The 13750-nt window shown below is 35.9% G+C and overlaps 1 protein-coding gene across 1 annotated transcript in view; it reads left to right on the forward strand.

Annotated features, from left to right (window-relative positions):
• The window catches only part of PRR16 (proline rich 16), a 322940-nt gene that overhangs the window by 17986 nt on the left and 291204 nt on the right, over positions 1-13750 (forward strand). The gene's annotated exons all lie outside the window — the stretch shown is intronic.

The raw sequence follows: 13750 nt of genomic DNA on the forward strand, positions 1-13750 counted from the left end.
GGTGAACACACAATACAGTGTATACATGAGGTATTATAGAATTGTATACTTGAAACCTAAACAATTTTAATAACCAGTGTTGTCCCAATAAATTCAATGAAAAAATCTTTGATACATATTTAGAAAAAACTATCTCTATCAAGACTGTCAGTGACGCCATGCTATTTATTATATTGTTTGGTTTTAGTCCTAATCTTATTTAGTCTGTCAGCAGTATTTCACAGTCTATTTGTTTTCTTGCCGATGCCCTTTGTATGGATCAGACAGAAATAACAGTCACTGCTGTGGTCCTTAGGTTCACACGAAACCATGGGAATACCAAAAGGCAATCCTTTGCGTTTTCCTTTTGTCTGTCATGAAGCATTTTCTCGCATATGATATACAATATGAGGAGCCCAATTCTTGTCTTGATCGCCAAGGGGAACTTGAAAATAGGCAATATATGCACATGTCACAAATGATGAAATATTGCGCCTTTGACGTTGAAATGTGTAACAGCCACATATATAACAGAAGGTTTCAGGATTATTCTTACATTTACGCCTACTCGAAGAAGCCATGATTCAATCTTAAAACAAAATAAGAGGATGTTTTTTATCAGATAATAATTTTTTACGTTTAAAAACAACTGTAATTATGTAAAAGTGATGTTTGTAAAACATTAATTGCCTTGTGGGTATGTTCAATCCAAGAGTCATTGCCCTTTAACTCCAATTTAAAAACCATGCATGTCATTAACTGTAACAAAAAGAAATTAAAATTGCATGAAAATTAGAGTCTTCACCAAAAAATGGATTTGATTTGAAATCAGTGATGCAGAAATATATAGAAGATTTCTAAAACCTCATGTAACAGAAAATGAAAAAAATTTGTTCCCCAGTATTATATATATTTCATCAGAAAGTCTGATTGGCTGTATCTTCAAAATTTTCCCTGAAACTGATCAATTCTTATCTCCTCCACCACTCTCACCCTGGTCCAAGCCAACATCCTCTTATTTGGACTGCTACAATAACTTTCTGACGGTTCTCATATTTTCTTCCCTCTTTTTTTTTTTTTTTTTTCTGAAGTTGGAAACAGGGAGGCAGTCAGACAGACTCCCGCATACACCTGACCGGGATCCACCCTGGCATGCCCACCAGGGAGCGATGCTCTGACCATCTGGGGCATTTCTCTGTTGCAACCAGAGCCATTCTAGCGCCTGAGGCAGAGGCCATGGAGCCATCCTCAGCACATGGGCCAACTTTTTGCTCCAGTGGAGCTGTGGTCTCGGGAGGGGAAGAGAGAGACAGAGAGGAAGGAGAGAGGAGGGGTGGAGAAGCAGATGGGTGCTTCTCCTGTGTGCCCTGGCCGGGAATCGAACCCGGGACTCCTGCATGCCAGGCGGATGCTCTACAACTGAGCCAACTGGCCAGGGCCTATTTTCTTCCCTCTTTAAGCTTTTTTTGCTCAGGAATCAGGGTAAAGATATGTCTTTTTTTTTAAATTTATTTATTAAATCTAATGCAGTGACATTGATAAATCAGGGTACAATGTTGAGAGAAAACATCTCTAGATTATTTTGACATTTGATTGTGCTGTATACCCCTCCCCCAAAGTTAAATTGTCTTCTGTCACCTTCTATCTGGTTTTCTTTGTACCCCTCCCCTCCCCCAACCCCTCTCTCCTTCTTCACCCCATCCCCCCTCCCCCCCACCCCCCACCCCTGTTGCCATCACATTGTTGTTCATGTCTCTGAGTCTCATTTTTATGTCCCTTCTATGTATGGATTCATGTAGTTCTTAGTTTTTTTTTCTGATTTACTTATTTCACTCCATATAATGTTATCAAGGTGTTATTACTCTACTCATATCCCTGTATCCTCTTCCCATTTTATTCAAAGTCACAGTGCTTACAATGGTTATGAGGCCTCAAAACATTTTCCTTTCTTTCCTGGTATAGCTTTCCCCTCCTATCTTGCTTCTTATGTCTCCTGTGTGCACTAGGTTGTTCTGTTTCTTAAATATTGCACACCTTTCTTGCCATTAGTCATCCTAATTTAAAAAATGTTTTATTTATTGATCTTAGAGTGAGAGGAAGGGAGGATAGAGAAAGAGAGAGACAGACAGAGAGAGAGAGAGAGAGAGAGAGAGAGAAAGAGAGAGAAAAACATCAATTTGTTATTCCACTTATTTATGCTTTCATTGGTTGATTCTTGTATGTACCCGATTGGGGATCAAACCCGCAATCCTGGTGTATGGAGATGATGCTCTACCCAACTGAGCAACTTGGCCAGGTTGCCATTAGTCGTTATAAATTTTAAATTAACTGGAAAATGACATATATAAAGAGATATTAGTGACTGTTTAGATAAGTTTAATCATTCCACTGTGTCTGTAAAAATATGTAAGCAGTTTGTTGCAAAGTTTTCATATTATATAAAATACTCTTAAATAACTAGGTAATAACAGTATTTGACTGTTTTTTTCTTTCTCTTTAATGTACTCCCTCTAGTGTTCAAAAATATGAGTACTTATAATTAGTTTATTCATATCCTAAATGGCAGATGTTAATGTAGAAATAGGGCATACTTAAGTAGATATTATTTTGACCTACTCAGGAGATAATATTGTCTAGTTACTGAACTTTCAATATATTATATGAAAAATATATCCTCTTTCTTATTACCTGTGGGAACTGACCTTGCTTTTTTTGTGTACATATTTTCAATCTTTTCACATCAGGGAGAATATTAGATTTCTTGGACTTTTTTTTTTTAAACTATACCATATTGCATATTTTTTCTTAATTTTCGTATAACAAGTCTAGGTTTTAGTTGGGAAATATGATGTGAACAGAGAAAGCTTCCCACATGCTAAATATATGCAAAGTGAAAAAAATTATATTGACAGGAGGAGTATATTTGAGCATGGAATCTAAAACGTTTAAATACTTTATATCATTTTGCTTCAACATATTGAAACATTATTCAAGTACATTAGTTTCAGACTACCTTAAGAAATAACCAAGATATTTATAGGAATAACAAAGAAAAAGAAATAATATATGCTTTTGTTATTTAATACAGATATTAATAATTGCTAGCATATATAGAAAATAATTTTAAATTGTAAACTTAACTAAGTTTTTACTACTTATCAATTTTTAAAAATCAGAAACTAGTGTTTGAAGTTTATTTTTCTGAACTGACATAATGTTACTTACATTGGATTAGAGCCATAAAGTTTTTAAACTGCTTTGATTCCTACTATTTCAGTTGATTATCATCAGATGAAGTAAAAAAAAATAAAAATAGAAAGAATAAATTGCTTTCAATGACTTTCAGAGACATTGTTTTCTAAGCTATATCTAGTCTCTGGAAGTACTTTGATTTTATAATGATTAATGCATTTTAAAATGAAATTCAAAACTCAACATTCATCCTTCGCATTTTTTAGGGAGATTTATATTCAATACTAAACCTTATTCATAACAGGCTATATTGTATGTCCTTGGGGAAAGTTACATTTTTTAAAAAACACAGATAATATGGCACAGCATGTCTGTTAGGGATTGTTTCATTAATCACAGACAGGATGCACCAAAATGCTTTAGAGCCTAACATCTGCTTTCTGAAGTCCATAATACTGATACATATAATGTTTAATGAATTCCATTACTCAACAACAGCCTTTTAGGTTACCTTGGTTCTGATACAGAATACCAAGTTGGCCAATAACACTAATAAGATCTTTTTTTTTTTTTTTTTTTTTTTTTTAAGCGAAAGAGAGAGACAGACAAAGGCAGAGAGAGGGACAGACAGGAACAAACAGACAGGAAGGGAGAGGAAGTCTGCAAGTGGCTGTCTCTCATCTCTCCTCCTTTCACTTAGAAAAGAAGAAAAAAGACAGAAGAAGTACTATTTGACCATAAAGTACACAAAAGGCAGTACTTTGAATATTAATTTTCTTTGATATTTGTTAATTTTCAAATAAAACATAGACACACTACCAATATCTTAAAATATATCATTACAGATACTAGTTCCATTATTAGTATAGAAGTGTTTAGTGTACATGTATGTATTATAAAACTCTTCTGAATGTATTTAGAAAAATTTTTTTTCTTTTTTTTTTTTTTCTTTCATTTTTCTGAAGCTGGAAACAGGGAGAGACAGTCAGACAGACTCCCGCATGCGCCCGACCGGGATCCACCCTGCACGCCCACCATGGGGCAACGCTCTGCCCACCAGGGGGCGATGCTCTGCCCATCCTGGGCGTCGCCATGTTGCGACCAGAGCCAAGCGCCTGAGGCAGAGGCCACAGAGCCATCCCCAGCGCCCGGGCCTTCTTTGCTCCAATGGAGCCTTGGCTGTGGGAGGGGAAGAGAGAGACAGAGAGGAAAGCGTGGCGGAGGGGTGGAGAAGCAAATGGGCGCTTCTCCTGTGTGCCCTGGCCGGGAATCGAGCCCGGGTCCTCCGCACGCTAGGCCGACGCTCTACCACTGAGCCAACCGGCCAGGGCTAGAAAAATTTTTTATAGTTTTATTTAGACAATTATTTTTAACAGGTGACATTGGTCAACTAGAGCACATAGATTTAGAGAAAACATCTCCAGATCATTTTGACATTCGATTATGTTATATATCCATCACCCAAAGTCAGATCATCCTCCGTCACCCTTCATTTGGTTTTCTTATGCCCCTCCACTCCAACCACTCCCTCCTTCCCCCTCCCTCTCCTCCCTTCCTCTCCCCCTGGGAACCACTGCACTCTTATCTACGTTCATAAATCTCAATTTTGTGTCCCACCTATGTATGGAATCATACAGTTCTTAGTTTTTTCTGATTTACTTATTTCACTCAGTATAATGTCGTCAAGGTCCATCAATGTTGTAAATGATCTTATGTTATAATTTCTTATGTCTGAGTAGTATTCCATAGTATATATGTACCATATCTTCTTTATCCAGTCATCTATTGAAGGGCTTTTTGGTTGTTTTCATGTCTTGGCCACTGTGAACAATGCTGCAATGATCATAATATGGCTGCAATGTGTCTTTACGTACCAGTGTTTTTGAATTTTGGGGGTATATACCCAGTAGAGGGATTGCTGGGTCATATGGTAGTTCTATTTTTAATTTTTTGAGGAACCGCCATACTTTCTTGCATAGTGGTTGTACTTCTTTACATTCCCACCAACAGTGAATGAAGATTCCTTTTTCTCCACAGCCTCTCCAACACTTATTACCTTTCTTGTTGATACAAGCTAATTTAACATGTGTGAGGTGGTATTTCATTGTAGCTTTGATTTACATTTCTCTAATAGCTAGTGAAGATGAGCATCTTTTCATATATCTATTGGCTATTGATATTTCTTCTTGGGAGAAGTGTCTATTCATATCCTCTTCCCATTTTTTTTGTTGGATTGTTTGCTTTTTTGTTGTTGAGTTTTATGAGTTCTTTATATATTTTGGATATTAGCCCCTTATCTGAACTGTTGTTCGAAAATATCATCTTTCATTTAGTTGGCTGTCTGTTTGTTTTGTTGTCAGTTTCTTTTACTGTGGAAAAGCTTCTTAGTCTGATGTAGTCCCATTCATTTATCTTTGCCTTTACTTCCCTTGACTTCGGAGTCAAATTCATAAAATATTCTCTATGGCCAACGTCCATGAGTTTAGTACCTATGTTTTTTTTTCTATGTATTTTATTGTTTAAGATTTTGTATTTAGGTCTTTGTTCTATTTTGAATTAATTTTTGTACAAGGAGACAAACTGTAGTTGAGTTTTATTCTTTTGCATGTGACTTTCCAGTTTTCCCAGCACGATTTATTGAAGAGGCTTTCTTTTCTCCATTGTATATTTTTGGCTCCTGTATAAAAAATGATTTGACCATACACATGTGGCTTTATTTCTGGGTTCTCTATTCTGTTCCATTGGTCTGAATGTCTGTTTTTCTGCCAATACCATGCTCTTTTGATTATCATGGCTCTGTAGTATAATTTGAAGTCAGGTATTGTTAGACCTCCAGCTTCATTTTTTTCCTTAGGATTACTTTGGCTATTCGGGGTATTTTATGGTTTCATACAAATCTGATGATTTTTTGTTCCATATCTTTAAAAAATGACATTGGGATTTTGATTGGAATTGCATTAAATTTGCATATTGCTTTAGGTAATATGGTAATTTAAAATATATTCATTCTTCTTATCCAAGAACAAGAAATATTTTTCCATTTCATTGTGTCTTTTTTGATTTCCTTTAACAATGCTTTGTAGTTTTCATTATATAGGTCCTTTACATTCTTTGTTAGTTTATTCCTAGGTATTTTATTTTTATTTTTTTGTAATTATAAAACGAATTATTTTTTTGAGTTCATTTTCTGATATTTCATTGTTGGCATATAAGAAAGCAATAGACTTCTGTATATTATTATAATTTTGTATCCTGTGACTTTACTGTACTGGTTTATTGTTTATAATAATCTTTTTGTGGAGTCTTTGGGGTTTTCTATATACAGGATCATATCATCTGCAAAAAGTGAAATCTTTACTTCTTCTTTTCCAATATGAATGCCTTTTACTTCTTTCTTTTGTCTGATAGATCTGGCTAGAACTTCCAGCACTATGTTGAATAGGAGTCAAGAGAATGGGCAGCCTTATCTTGTTCCTGATTTTAGAGGAAAAGTTTTCGTTTTTTTTGCCATTTACTATGATGTTAGCTGATGGTTTGTCATAAATGGCCTTTATTATGTTGAGATATTTTCCTTCTATGCCCATTTTGTTGAGTGTTTTAAACATAAAATGATGTTGTATTTTATCAAATGCCTTTTCTGCATCTACTGATAGGATCACGTGGGTTTATTTCTTGGTTTTGTTGATATGGTGTATTACATTAATTGTTTTACATATGTCGAGCCATCCTTATGATTCAGGGATGATTCCCACTTGATCATGGTGTATTATTTTTTTTACTGTGTTTTTGTATTTGATTTGCTAGTATTTTGTTTAGTATTTTAGCATGTGTACTCATTAGAGATATTGGTCTGTAGTTTTCTTTTTGTGTGTTGTCCTTGCCAGGTTTTGGTATGAGGGTTATGTTGGCCCATAAAATGTGTTTAGAAGTATTGCTTCTTCAATTTTTAGGAAGACTTTGAGTAGAATAGAAATGAAATCTTCTTTGAATGTTTGATAGAACTTGCTAGTATAGCTCTCTGGCCCTGGACTTCTATTTATTGTGAGATTTTTGTTAGTTGTTTCTATTTTCTCCCTGCTTATGGGTCTATTTAGGCTACTTCTTCATGACTCAGTCTGGGAAGATTGTATTGTTCTAGGAATTTATCCATTTTTCTAGATTGTTAAATTTGGTGGCATATACTTTTTCATAGTATTCTATAATAATTCTTTTTATACCTATGATATCTGTTGTAATTTCTCCTCTTTCATTTTGTATTTTGTTTATATGAGTTCTTTCTCTTTTATCCTTAGTCTTGCCAAGGGTTTGTCAATTTTGTTGATCTTTACAAATACTCAGCTCCTTGTTTTATTGATTTTTTCTATAGTTTTTCTGTTCTCTATTTCATTTATTTCTGCTCTGATTTTTTTTTATTTCTTTTCTTCTGCTGGTTTTGGGTTGCCTTTGTTCTTTTTCTATCAATAGTTCCTTAAGATGTGATGTTAAGTTGTTTACTTGGGCTCTCTCTTGTTTGTTCATATAAGCCTGTAGTGATATGAACTTCCCTCTTGTTTACTGCTTTTGCTGCATCCCAGAGATTCTGATATGTCATGTGGTCATTTTCATTTGTCTGTATATATCTTTTGATCTCTGCTTTTATTTCTTCTTTGACCCACTCATTTTTTAGAAGTATGTTGTTTAATTTCCACATTTTTGTGGGTTTGTTCACTTCTTTTTTGCAGTTGAATTCTAGTTTCAAAGCTTTATGGTCAAAGAATATGCTTGGTATAATTTAAATCTTTCTGAATTAGTTGATGTGGCCCAACATATGGTCAATTCTTGAGAATGTTTCATGTATTCTGAAGAAAAATGTATACTCTGATGTTTTGGGATGAAATATCCTGTAGATATGTATCATATCCAATTGTTCTAGTGTTTCGTTTAAGGTCAATATTTCTTTATTAATTTTCTGTTTTGATTAATGATTTAGAGCCGTCAGTGGTGTATTGAGGTATCCAAATGATTGTATTTTTGTTGATTTGTATTTTTAGATGTTAGTAGATGTCTTATATATTTTGGTGCTCCTTGGTTTGGTGCATATATATTAAGAAGTGTTATGTCTTCTTGATTCAATGTCCCCTTTTTCATTATGAAATGACCATCTTTGTCTCTGATTATCTTTGTTGTCTTGTAGTCAGCAGTGTTAGATATGAGTATGGCTACACCTGCTTTTCTTTGGATAGTATTTCCTTGGAGAATAGTTTTCCAGCCTTTCACTTTGAGTCTGTTTTTATCCTTGTAGCTTAGATATGTTTCTTGAAGGCAGCATATAGTTGGATTTTCTTTTTTGATTCACTCTGCTACTCTGTGTCTTTGTATTGGTTAGTTCAATCCATTTACGTTAAATGTAATTATTGATACTTGAGGGTTTCCTATTGCCATTTTATATAATGCTTTGTAATGGTTGTGTTTCTTGTTTGGTTCTTCTCTTTTGTTTTTCTGTCTTTTGTTTTTGTTTGGTTTTAGTGCATACTTCTTTCCTCTGTTACTTCTTTTTTTTTATGCCGTGTGTTTTAGTAGTGGTATTATCTGAGGTGGTTACCATTAGGTAATTAAAAGAATACATATCATATTCATTGTACTCCATTATTTCATAGTGCTTCTGCACTCCATCCTCCTTTGTTACTGCTAATTTTTGTCTTCTCTTTTTTGTTTTTGTTGTCACATATTATTCTTGTTTTTATTGTGATCTTGCTGGAGCTTTTACTTGTAATTTTGTTTTGTTTTGTTCTTTGTATGTGGTTGGATAACCACGTTTAGTATTTCCTGAAGTGGGGGTTTTCTGATGATAATTTTCCTCTTCTCTATATCTGTGAATGTTTTTATTTGCCTTTCATTTATGAAGGAAAGCTTTGATGGATATGGTATTTTTGACTGGAAGTTCCTCTCTTTCAGTACTTTAAATGTTGGGGTCCCTCTCTTCTGGTTTGCTGAGTTTCTGATGAGAAATCCAAGGATAACCTAATGGGCCTTCCTTTATATATTGTAGTCCTCTTTTCTCTGGCTGCCTTGAGGATTTTTTTTGGTCATTGATTTGTGATAATTTAATTGCAATTTGCCTTGTGATAGATCTGTTTGGGTTAAGGTAAATTGGTGTTCTGTTTACTTCTTGGATTTGAGGCTCTTAATTCTTTCCACAGACTTGGGAAATTCTCGATTATTTATTTGAATATGTTCTCAATTCCTTTTTCTCTCTCTTCTCCTTCTCCATTATTCTTATATTGCTCTTTCTGATGGAGTCAGACAATTCTTGTAGGGCTTTCTCTCTCTCTCTCTTTTAAATTTGTGAATCTCTCTCCTCTTCTCTCTGTAATATCTCTAGTTGCCTGTCTTCTATATCACTAATTCTCTCTACTTGCCTGTCTTCTATGTCACTAATTCTCTCTTCTATCTGGCCTGGTCTATTAGCTAACTTGTCACCTCATTTTTCAGTTTATGTATTGAGTTTTTCATCTCTGTTTGGTTCCTTTTTATAGTTTCAAATTCCTTAATGAAGTATTCTTTTTGTTCGTTAAATTGTTTTTTGAGCTCACTAAATTGCCTTTTAGAGTTTTCTTGTATTCCACTGAGTATTTTTAAGATTTCAACTTTGAATTCCCTGTCATTTAACTTCAAGGTTTCCACATAATTGTAATTTTTTTAGATATTTTTCATCATCTATCTGAGCTACATCTCTGTCTTTTGTATCCATGATATTTGATTTCTTTTTCCTTAGTGGCATTTGAGAGTGGTATTGTTAATAACACTAATAAGATATTTTTTAAAAAAGTTGAAAATATACAGTGAAAAAATGAAAATTCTATAATGATAAGTGGAACAAAAACTACAGAGAACAAGGAGAAGGAACTGAGGAGAGATGACAAAAGAGAAAAAATGAAGTAAAAAAAGCAAAATTTCACAAAGAAAAATATGAGTCCAAAATATAATAATGTGATGATAAATGAGGATCGGATGAGAGAAAAAAGAAGAAGAAGAAGAAATAGAATAAAAAGGTAAAGAAGAAGAAGCAAGAAGGCAGAATAAAAGTGAAAGAAATGACAAAAAACAACATACAAAATAAAGAGAAAGAGAAAGAAAAAAGAAAAAAAAAACAGAAGTAAAGGTTTCTGAAATGAAACCATCTCAAAAAACAAGAATGAAAAATGTAACAACTATGGATAATACAGTTCAAAAGGAAAATAATAAAAAAAAAGAAAATGGAAAGAAGTAAAAATGACAAAAAGCGTTAAGAAATGTAATTTTTCTGGTTTTGAGAGGTAACTTCTTCCTTTATTTTGGCAGGTGGCACTGTACTATGAGTTTTGCACCTATGGGGCTCTTAGGCAGAGGTCTACTGGTGTGTTGCTGTAGCAATAATGCAGGCTGGACCTCTGTCCCGTTAGCAGTTAGGGATTGTTAGGGCTTTGCAACTATATGGTTCTATCAATGGCAGTCTCAATTTTCCAGGCGCCTCTCTACATATCCCTCCCACTGGAGCTAGCAGCCTGGAGACTCAGCTCTGGGGTCTGTCTCAGCCACTGTCCTTGCAGCAAGGGAATCTATGCACAGCCAGGTACCCCCTCCAATACCACTCAAGCACAGTTCTGGGCAAGGCAGTGGCAACCAGAGCCACCAGCGAGAGCAGGCGGGGCAGGGCACAGACCAAGGACCAAGTGCCTTTCTGTTAAACATAGGGAAAATTCTATGTGCCAGCAGGCATATCTAGCATGCCTCAGCGCCCGTGGTTTTAATTTCCATGGGCTTTTCCCACTTGCGCTGCTTGGCAGCCTGTGACAGGCCACGTTTGTGTCCAGCTCCTACAACTCCAGCAATGCAAACAGATGGTTACAGCCACTGGTCAAGGCCCAGTGCAGGCAGTCTCAGGCCAAGGGTCTTGGCCTATGCCCACGCCCAGCACTAGAGATCATAGAGCCGTGAATGCCCAAACACGCTGGTGCCCATGCTGGTGCCTAGTGTTGATGATCTCGAGTTAAGCCCTCTGGTCCCTGCACACACCCCATGCTGGGGATTGTGGAGTTGGGAGTGCCCAAAGATCTGGTGCTCGCGCAGATGCCTAAAGTTGTTAATCTTGAGCTAAGCTCTTCGGCCTGCATGAACCCACTCGCACCTTGTGCTGCTGGTGATGCTAGTTTGAGCTGCTAGCACAGCGCCAGTGATGGTGGGGCTGGGAAAGCACAAAGATGCTGATGCCGGCCCACACAGGCACCCTGTGCTGGTAATTTTAGGTGGATGGATCCCACTGCCTGAGCATGCACCCTGAGTCCACGATCTCAGGCAGAGCTGGTGTGATCTTTCTTTTGTTTGAGAGCCTACCCTAACTCAGTTCCATCCCCACTAGCTCTGTCTCTCCACTTCACTTGGCTCCAAACAAAATACCCCTGCCTGCCTGACCTGTGGTGGCGCAGTGGATAAAGCATCAACCTGGAACGCTGAGGTCACTGGTTCAAAACCCTGGGCTTACCTGGTCAAGGCACATATGGGAGTTGATGCTTCCTGCTCTTCCCCCTTCTCCCTCTCTCTCTCTCTCTCTCTCTTTCTCTTTCTCCTCTCTAAAAAAATGAATAAATAAAAAAAATCTAAAAAAAAAAACAAAAAAAATCACAAAATGCCACTACCTCAGATCAATGCAGAAAGCGAAAAGTCCTGTCCTCCATCTTATATATTTAGCCACTTTTTCACCCAATCATACCTTTATCTGGTGTGCGTAAATTTTAGATGCTCCTAAGGTTTTTTATCTTTGTGCTTAGTTGTTGAATTTGTTGAAATCTCAAGGGGAGAGACTGGGAGTATTCCTCATGCTGCCATTTCTTTCAGAAGATCTTTTCATTTTTTGAAAAATAGAGCTAAACACAAGATATTAATATCTTATAAATTATACCAAGCATATAAATTTTATCAGTATAGAAGGATAGTTTTGCATTAACATGGCTCTAAGTGTAATTAATTTTTTTTTTCGGCCTGACCTGTGGTGGCACAGTGGATAAAGCGTAGACCTGGAAATAATGAGGTCGCCGGTTCAAAACCCTGGGCTTGCCTGGTCAAGGCACATATGGGAGTTGATACTTCCAGCTCCTGCCCCCCTTCTCTCTCTCTATCTCTCCTCTCTCTCTGTCTCTCCCTCTCCTCTCTAAAATGAATTAAAAAATTTTTTTTCTTTGTTTTCAAGTGAGAGGATGGGAGGTAGAGAGACAGACTCCCACGTTCCCCCATCAGGATCCACCTAGCAATCTCATTCTAGGGCTGATGCTCTGCCTATTGGAGGCCATGCTCACCACCAAGCTATTTTTAGCACCAGAAGTAGAGGTTCTACAGAGCCATCCTCACTGCCAAGGCCAATGCCCTAGAACCAATTGAGCCATGGCTGTGGGAGCAAAAGAGAGAGAGAGAGGGTAAGGAGGGGTGGAAGAGTAGATGGTTGCTTCTCCTGTGTGCATTGACTGGGAATTGAACCCCAGACATCCATATGCTGGGCCAGTGCTCTACCAATGAGCCAATTGGCCAGGACCTAAGTATAATTTTAAAATAATATATTTTTTAATTAAAGAAAAAGTTCTTAATAGAACTATTGCTTCAATGCACAGTATCCATAAAAGCATAATTTGATTACTGATAAAAATTTTTAATTCTAGCATATTTATGGAATTATGTGAAATTTGTGGTGGCACAGTGGATAAAAGTGTCGACATAGAATTCTGAAGTTGCCTGTTCGAAACCCTGGGCTTGCCTGGTCATTGCACATATCGGTCTTGCTCCTCATCCCCCTTCTCTGTCTTTCTGTCTCTCCTTTCTAAAAATGAATAAATGAAAATCTAAAAAAAAATTAATTTTTTTTGAAATTATTTTATGGTTATACTCAAAAAGCTTTCTATTACTAAAGAGAGTCAAGAAACACTAAGTTTGATTTAGTATCCAATCTGTCATTCTAACATAAAATAACTAATGGTTCATTTTATTGTTGCTATGGCTGCCATAAAATTTTTCTCAAGAACAGAAACCCCAGATACAATTATGTAATAAGAAAATTGTCTTTTTTTAAGAGAGAAAAGAAATACCTATACCTGACTTAAGTGATTCTTAACTAATTTGTAAAAAGATAATGCACTAGTACTAATTTACTGATCTCAATCAATTTCTACTTGGTCTTAGTTGGCACAAAATAGTAACAATCTTAGTTGTCAATCCATAGATACCAGATTAGAATTGGTTGCACATTTTCTTTTCCTCCTAGAGATTTTTAATGCTAGTAGTAGTGTGAAACAAAAGCAAGCAGCAAAACAATAAGAAACAGCCCAGAATGGCTTTTAAAAATCAAGCAAATTTACAATAACTAAGCATATTTGTAATAGAAATAATTTTACTTCTCAATTATTCAAGTTATCCAAATGAAGTTAAACTCCTAGTCTGATTTTAAAAAGTGAGGCACATGTATGAAACATTTTAAATGTCAATTTGAGTATTGAAAGTAAAAAAAATATTTCTTAAAATTATAAGGTGCAGGAATATGGGATTTTTAGTTATATTCTGCCTTCTCTTTACATAA

Source organism: Saccopteryx leptura, chromosome 4 (genome assembly GCF_036850995.1).
Source record: "Saccopteryx leptura isolate mSacLep1 chromosome 4, mSacLep1_pri_phased_curated, whole genome shotgun sequence".
Lineage (NCBI taxonomy): Eukaryota > Metazoa > Chordata > Mammalia > Chiroptera > Emballonuridae > Saccopteryx > Saccopteryx leptura.